We start from the raw sequence: 8,608 nt of genomic DNA on the forward strand, positions 1-8,608 counted from the left end.
AATGTAAATTATATTAACCCTAATGTATGCAATATTTTTTCCATTCTGTCCCATTAAAAACTTCAGTTTAGAAGTGCTCCAGGAAAGTTTGAGCAGTACACGCGAACTTGAGGAGGCATATGAAGCTGGGTTTTCTGGTTCTATACCCTGTTGGTCTAAAATATAACCTACAACCATCCTTTGCTGCCAATGCATTCACTTTCACTAACAACCTTATGGAATTTAGGGCTATAAGTTGGACCACAAATACATCTCATTTGGGACTGTCTTTCCATCTGATTTTTTTTTCTCGGTAGAGAAATACATGCTCTACCTTGAGTGACAGAACTGATCATTTATTTAAGTGGGCTAAACAAAATATTGCCAGATGAGTTATCTTTCCATTGGGACTCCTTATTTTTAGTGGATTTCTACATCCCTTTTTCCTGCCCATTTCTTGTAACCAGTTTCCAGGAGAAATGGTAAAAGCAACAGCTATGTACTTCCCAAGGCGCGCTCTCCCTCTCTCCCTCTCTCCCTCTCTCCCTCCCTCTCTCCCTTCCTCCCTCCCTCTCTTTCTCTCTCTCTCTCTCTGTGTCTCTCTCTCTCTCTGTGTGTGTGTTTTGGCCTGGCTTAAGTGAAGTCACTTGTCACTTTGTTTCTAATACAGGAATCAGCCAAACTAACTGTTGGATACAGAAATCATGCAATTCACTCTGAAAACTAGATCAGAGCTTCTGAAATGACAGATATGTTCTGGGTCATTTTGAAGACAGCACAATCAACCTGCATTGCAGGTCAGAAATAAATTCAAGGAAAGAAAGTGTTTCTCTGCTATGATCTGGAAATGAAGATGGATACTCTTCAGACCTTTGTGTTCAACAGGACATCAGGGAGAACAAGCTGAAAGTGATTGTCCAGGTGGATATATAGAATAGACTTCTCATGGGATGGGGCTCTATAGCTAGAGAACTAGTGTAAAAATATTACCATGAAAACACTGCTATGGTGAGAGCTGGTCGCCATGGCGGTGCTGGCTTCTAACCCCCACAACCCCATGGTCTTCTTTGATGTCACCATCAGTGGGCAGGAATTGGGCCACATGAAGGTGGAGCTCTTTGCGAATCTAATGCCCAAGAGGACCGAGAATTTGAGGCAGATTTGCATGGGTGAATTCAAGGAAAAATGGTGCTCCCATCAGTTACCAAGGCAGCACTTTTCACAGGGTTATAAAGGATTTCATGATCCGAGGAGGTGATTTTGTAAGTGGAGATGGCACCAGAGTGACCAGCATCTATTGGGGACTCTTTGCTGATGAGAACTTCAAACTGAAACACTTGGTGCCCGGCTTGTTCTCCATGGCGAAAAGCAGTCCCAGCACCAACAACTGGCAATACTTCACATGCTCCAAGTGTGATTGGCTCAATGGGAAACGTGGATTTCGGTAAAACTAATCAATGGGCTTCTGATCATGAGGAAATTTGAAAATGTGCCCACTGGGCCAAATAATCAACCGAAACTCCCAGTGGTGTTCTCTCAGTGAGGAGAGGTGTAGGTTGATTTTTTTCTTCATCTGGAGATGCCAAGTGGTTCCCAGCCGCTGATCCTTCATCCCCACATTCCATGTGCCTGTCCCCTCCCCTTTGTAAATAAAAAGATTTCTTAAAAAAGAAAAGAAAAAGAAAACACTGCTGTAGTATTTCTTAGTACAGGTAAACCTCGACTTAACAGCCCTTCATTTACTGCCACTTTGAATTACAACCGCACTGAAAAAAATGACTTACAACATTCATGGCCAGGGGACATGTTATTGGTCATTTGCAACCATCCCAGCCAGCTTCTGATAAGCAAAGTCAATGAGGTTGGTCTGCTTCGCTTACAATCACATGATTTACTGAGCAACTGCAATGATTCACTTAACTGTGGCAAAAAAGGTTGAAAATCAAGCAAGACACACTTGCCTTGCTTAGCAATGGAAATTCAGGTCCCAACTGTAGTCCTAAATTGAGGACTACCTTAAAACCATCAAGACAAATGTTGATATAAAATAGTTCCACCAAAGTCCTGTATTAGGTTGTTTTTCTATGCAAAGCAATAACACACTCTTTTTCCTCCTCACAGTATTTTTCTTTTATGTACACTGAGAGCATATGCACCAAGACAAATTCCTTGTGTGTCCAATCATACTTGGCCAATAAAGAATTCTATTCTATTCTATTCTATTCTATTCTATTCTATTCTATTCTATTCTATTCTATTCTATTCTAAATTCAGGCATCCAATACACATATCGTATCATTCATACATACATACAAAGACGCAGCTTGCATTTGTTTGAAGTTTGGTCCCATTAAAGGACTGCTATAATTTCTCTCAGCCACCACCAAAATAGAATCCAACAAAAAAGCAAGGTTATTTTTCCAATCTGGAAAACTTGTAATATTAACCAGATAGGACTGAAATGGAGGAAATGAGGCAGCTCATAACCAAACAGATGATGCATTTGATTGATTTAGATCATGGAAATTCCACACAATGTTCTGATTTGCACTGACTATAGGAGCAATCATCCTTTCGGAGTAAACCAACTGCCAAGCGCCCATCACAGGGTACTCCTGTGGTTGCATTAGTTCAGCAGAGGGCAAAGACCTCAGCAAATGTGTCAAAGGCTGATTACAATAGAATGACTTTACTACTTGGGGTGGAGAGGGAGACATAGAAACCAACACCAGGATGTTGGTCCACATTTGATTATGTTGCAACAATGATTAGAATGCAATATTGCAGGCTAACTCTGCATTCTGACAGCCAGGAGTTTGATCCTGACCGGCTCAAGATTCTTCCAAGGTCGGTAAAACAAGGACCCAAATTGTTGGGGGAAATATGCTGATGCTGTAAAATGCTTAGAGAGGCCTGTAAAGCACTATGAAATGGTATATAAGTCTAAGTTCTATTGCTATTGTTACCTGGAATTAAGGAGATACTTCCTAAAAGTGAGAACAATTAACCAGTGGAACAGCTTGCCTTCAGAAGTTGTGGGTGCTTCACAGTGGTGAAATCCAAATTTTTTTACTACCGGTTCTGTGGGTGTGGTATGGTGGGTGTAGTGTAGCTTGGTGGGCATGGCAGGGGAAGGATACTGCAAAATCTCCATTCCGTCCCCACTCCTGGGGGAAGGATACTGCAAAATCTACATTTCTACCCCACTCCTGGGGAAGGATACTGCAAAATCTCCATTTCTGCCCCACTCCTGGGGAAGGATACTGCAAAATCTCCATTTCTGCCCCACTCTGGGGCCAGCCAGAGGTGGCATTTACCAGTTCTCCAAACTTCTCAAAATTTCCACTACTGGTTCTCCAGAACCTGCTGGATTTTACCCCTGGTGCTTCATCACTGGACATTTTTAAGAAGAGACTGGACAGCCATTTGTCTGAAATGGTATAGGAACTCCTGCTTGAGCAGGGGACTGGACTAGAAGACCTCCAAAGTCCCTTCCAGTTCTGTTCTGTTCTGTTCTGTTCTGTTCTGTTCTGTTCTGTTCTGTTCTGTTCCATTCTAATTTAGGCATTTGGAGAAAAAAATCAGGAATGCTTAATCCAGAGTTTTAAAAGAATGAATCTCTGTGCTGATAGAGAAGTTGTAAATGCCCCTTTGTAGGTTTATTTATTTATTTTATTTATTTTATTTAATTTATATACTGTCCTTCTCCAACAGGACTCAGTGCGGTGAACAGCCAAGATAAAACATAACATATAAAATTTAAAAGCAGTTTAAAGGACATTAAATAATTTTGGCCCTCAATTTAAAACAACCCAGTTAAAACCAATTACAAATTGAAACCAAAAGGATGGGATCAAGCCAGCCCGGCTAGATAAAATAGATGTGTTTTCTGGGCCTGACAAAAAGTCCAGAGGTCTGGTATCGTGCGTATCTCTGGGGGTAGGTTGTTCCAGAGGGCAGGTGCCGCCACAGAGAAGGCTCTCCCCCTGGGGGTCGCCAGCCGACATTGTCTGGCCGACGGCACCCTGAGGAGGCCCTCTCTTTATAACAAAATCTGTGCTTTTAAACCAGCTACAATGCTAGCTCCATCCCTTCAACAGTTTCAGAAGAAAACACACTTCCTGAGACTTCTTGGAAAAGTTGCTGCTTTAACTATACTGGTTATTGCTATAATGTGCCTAGCCTGTTCCTTCAGGTTAGTGCTGAGTTTACAGACCCCTGCTGGGTAGAACAATGTCTTTGAGTCAGGATTCGCAGCAGGAATCTGGCACACTCGGCAGGAGCTCCATGACCTTAAAGGAAAGGGACATCGGCACTTTTCTATTTTATCTTTTCTCTGGGCAGCTCTGTATCTCACTGCTGACCTGGATGAATGGAAGGGTGAAAAAGATACTATTCCTATCAATAAATAAGCTTACACAAATTCATTGTGATTGATCTCACATGTTGCCGTGAGCTTGCTGTTCCCATTTAGCTCAGGTGGCATCAGCAATATCCTCTTAAAGCCACAGCCGGCCGCAGGTATGAACCATTCCTTGATCATTATTCTTATTAATATTTTTTACCTCTTCTTTGAATGCTATCACAGGTACTTTCCGCAGAAGAGATCAACATAGAGATGCAATAGCCATCGCCATTTAATGTCAGCAATAGTACATTGCAATGCCATGCTAAGTAAAATGCTTGACTGGGAAGCTGAAAAAAGAATATTGCAGTACGTAGCTATAGTTAAACTGATTTTGTAGAGATTCATTTGAAATGTTGATATACTACCTTAAAAGGTGGTTCACCACAATACCAGTACGGGACATATAATTCCTGTTGACATGGAGTTTCCCCTGAAATTCACTTAGACCCTGTTTAATAATGGGAATGTGTCTATAATGTCACAATTCTATAGGTCCTCAACATTTTTCAACTTGGCAGCCTTGTGTGAAGGAGGGCAGGGAGAGAATGGCTCCATGCACACACAGCTCCATTTGTGCAAGTGGAGCTTTGCATGTGAGTCCAAGCACCTGCTGCTTGCGCAATGGAGTTGCGGTGTATATGCACACTTGCCCACTGTTTGCTCAGCCCGGTTTCAAATGGTCCACAATCCTGTAGTTGAGGACTCCTGCTATAGGAGCAACTGGTTCTCCATGCAATATAAGTGGCTGGTAATAACTTTACACATGGCTTGGGACCCAGGTGTCAGTTGAAATCACTTGCTCCAGTAGAATCTTATCTGCCCAAAGTGTAATATTAAAAGTTGCTACTCCTCATCAGGCATTGCAAGAGAAGAGTAGCTCCCTGCAGGAGTTCTCCTCCTGGAAAATCAATTACTCTGGGAAATAAGATCAGCATCCTCACTGTTAATTTTCAAAAGGATCCTTAAAATCTGGTTGATTAGGCAAGTATCAAGGATTTAAGGAGACAGTATAGTATGATCCTAGATCCTGTATGCGTGTTGCTCTTTGTAAATTATTTAGATTTATTTGAAGGAGGCAGCATGAAATTACCTATACTAAACAAGTACATTTTATGAATTTAAAAAATCACCGTGTTATGTTCATGTTAAATTTAAAATGTTTGATTTCTACCAACCAGGGATGTTGGTGGAAATTTCCTTTTTGTGGTATGTTGGCTCCTCTATCACACAGGAAACACAGAGAGTTCTAAATGGCTTACTTTGAATCATGGTAATTATTTCCATAGCAGTATCCCAAGTCTTTCATGGTAACAGCATAGAAACTACGCTGTAGAAAAGCCTAAAGCTCAGATATACAGAATCAGTGTTCCCGTGTTATTATGGTTCGTGTTTTCCCTCGGATGTTAGCCAAACATTCTGGCTTAAAAGTTTCTGTTTTGTTCCAGGGAAGACAGACCAGCTGGGAAGAAGCTGATAGCACTGGCATGCTCAAGAGTCATAATTACCATTATCCATGCACCTCTGCAATTGATTAAATTAAGGAGTGGTGCCTGCCTTTCTCCTATAATTTGATTGATGGGAATTTCTAAAGAGATTTTGGTTCCTGCCAATGTCTGCAATTAAAACCAGCCCCCTTCCAATAAATCTATGTGGATAGGAGGTTGAAATTGGCTAGTTTAGTGCTCTGGCAAACACCCCTCCCCAAATTGTGAGGTGTTCCTGTTATGTCCATATATGGGCATCCCCGCCGGATTGGCTAGTCCACTGGCAGGAGATTTGAAGATCTGTCATTGGTCGGCTTGCCTGCCGACTCCCTTTATAAGGCAAGCCCAGAAGTACAGTCGGCTGTCTTGATTCTCTTAATAAAAGTCCTGAACGGCCACTCGCTGCTCATGTATTCTTTTTCCCTGCGCCAATCTAACACTGGCGACGAAGGATTTCAAGAACCACAGCGAAGAACCTCGTGGCATGATCGCCACCCAGCCTGACTCAACAGAGCAAGTCACTGAGCTGGAGTCACATAGAGCTGATAGCACGAGAACCATGGCAGCGCCACAAATCTCTCTGGCACCATTCAACCCTGATCAGGAGAAGTGGAAAGCCTATATGATTAGGTTCCGCCAATTCCTGACCGGCAACGGCTATGAAGACCTGGAGGACAACCGCAAACAAGCCTTGTTCCTGGCACATTGCGGATTGGCAGTCCTGGAGATGGCCATCGACCTGGTGGCACCCCAGGACATTGAGACCATGGTGTGGAGCAACCTCCAAGACGTTCTCCAGGAACACTACGCCCCAACTGGCACACCGATGGTGAACAGATTCACCTTCAGCCAATGGAATCAACAGGAGGGCGAATCCATAAAGGACTTCATAGCAGCACTTCGGAAGTTGGCTGCCAACTGCGAGTTTGATCACGTGGACAATGCCATCTGAGATCGCATCATCTTTGGGATGCGGGACATCTCCCTGCAGCGAAAGTTGCTGAGCAGGAGAAAGGTCTTGCTAAAAGACATGATTGAAGAGGCCACAGCCACAGAAACATCAGAGGTGGCAGCGGCAGCGATGCGGAGAGCCAAGGCAGTCCACAGAATCAAGAAAGCTCTCCAGACCTCATCCGGGGAATCCACCGTGGGATCCGAGTTGGACAAGGAAATGGCGGTCTATAAGGTCTCCAGGCCACCAAGATGTGAAACCACACAAAATGGCGACTGAGGGGAGAGCTGTGCCAGCTGCAACGGTGACCACGAGAGTCAGATGCCAGTGGAGAGATGCGACCTGCCGACGTTGCCAACGAAAAGGTGACATCACTGAGGCCTGCAGAGCTCCAGAACCTGTCTGGGAGAAAGCCAAGCCAGAAAACTGCGACCACCAGAGGATATCCAGATGGTCCTATCAACCAAAGCGCGAGAGAGATGGGTACCTGCAAAGCAGAGCGGTCCACCAAACCACCATTGCCCACACCGATGACCACAATGCCACAAAGTTCATCATGACTGTGCACGTGGAAGGGATTCCATGTGCCATGGAAATAGATTCAGGCTCAATCTACTCCATTATGGACTGGCAGCATCTCAAAAAGCTGAAACCGCAAATCTCAAAGAGCCAACTGCAGCTGCTTCACGCAAGGCTCATCGATTTCGGTGGAAATAAGGACAGCCACCCGACCCTGCTTGGAGTGGTTCGAGCCTCTAGGGCTCTCAATCAGAGGAATCCATCAGATTCGGGCAGGATGAACTCGACAAGCTCCTCGAAGAGTTCAAGGACGTCTTTGATGGCAGCTTAGGTAAATTCTTGGAAAACCCATCTCTTTCAATTTAGATACCTCAATCACCCCAATTCGGCTCAAGCCTCGCAGGGTTCCATTTGTACTTCGGCCTAAGGTAGACGCTCAGTTGGATAAACTGATTGCCCAAGGCATATTGGAACCAATCGATCATGCTGCATGGGAGACCCCCACTGTGACCCCAATGAAGCATGATGGATCTGTGCGCATCTGCGCCAATTATAAATGCACCATTAACTGGGCATTACAGCAGAGCGCATACCCAGTCCCAGTGGTGCAACATCTGTTGCATTCACTCAGGAGTGGGACCATATTTGCAAAACTGGACCTGGCCCAGGCTTACCAGCAACTGCCAGTCGATGAAAAAACTGCACAGGCTCAGACTATTGTCACCCACCGGGGCGCATTCAAATGCAACCACCTCCAATTTGGAGTCAGCGCAGCCCCTGGCATTTTTCAATCAATGATGGAGTGCCTTCTCCAAGGAATTCCAGGAGTGGTGCCATACTTTGATGATGTACTAATCTCCGGCACCTCCAGATCTCAACTCTTGGAACGGCTTAGGCTCACCCTGAAGCAGTTCCAAGAGAATGCTCTGCATGTGAGGAGAGACAAGTGCATCTTTGGGGTCCAGGAGGTCAAGTTCCTGGGCTATTTAATAGATAGCACGGGCATACACCCCACCAAATCTAAAGTCAAGGCGATTCATGAAGCTCCGGCCCCCCAAAACAAGCCAGAGCTTCAGGCTTTCTTAGGATTGCTATAGCGTTTTCCTTAAACAGAAAGCCACAGTTGCTGAGCCACTCCATCGCCTTCTGGGAAAAGCGGCCCCTTGGAAGTGGGGTACAGCCGAGGAAACCGCATTCAAGAACATCAAGGGGCTCCTATCCTCAGACAGCGTGCTGATTCAGTATCACGAGACGCTTCCGCTGGTA

At 44.5% G+C, this 8,608-nt stretch overlaps 1 pseudogene; it reads left to right on the plus strand.

Moving 5' to 3' along the window:
- Positions 1-1,003: 1,003 nt before the first annotated feature.
- LOC139313949 (peptidyl-prolyl cis-trans isomerase H pseudogene) lies at positions 1,004-1,534 on the plus strand (annotated as a pseudogene).
- The last annotated feature ends 7,074 nt before the right edge of the window (positions 1,535-8,608 follow it).

The sequence above is a fragment of the Pituophis catenifer genome, unplaced genomic scaffold (assembly GCF_029215685.1).
Source record: "Pituophis catenifer annectens isolate HBS135680 unplaced genomic scaffold, rPitCat1.0.hap2 SCAF_3, whole genome shotgun sequence".
Taxonomy (NCBI): Eukaryota; Metazoa; Chordata; class Lepidosauria; order Squamata; family Colubridae; genus Pituophis; species Pituophis catenifer.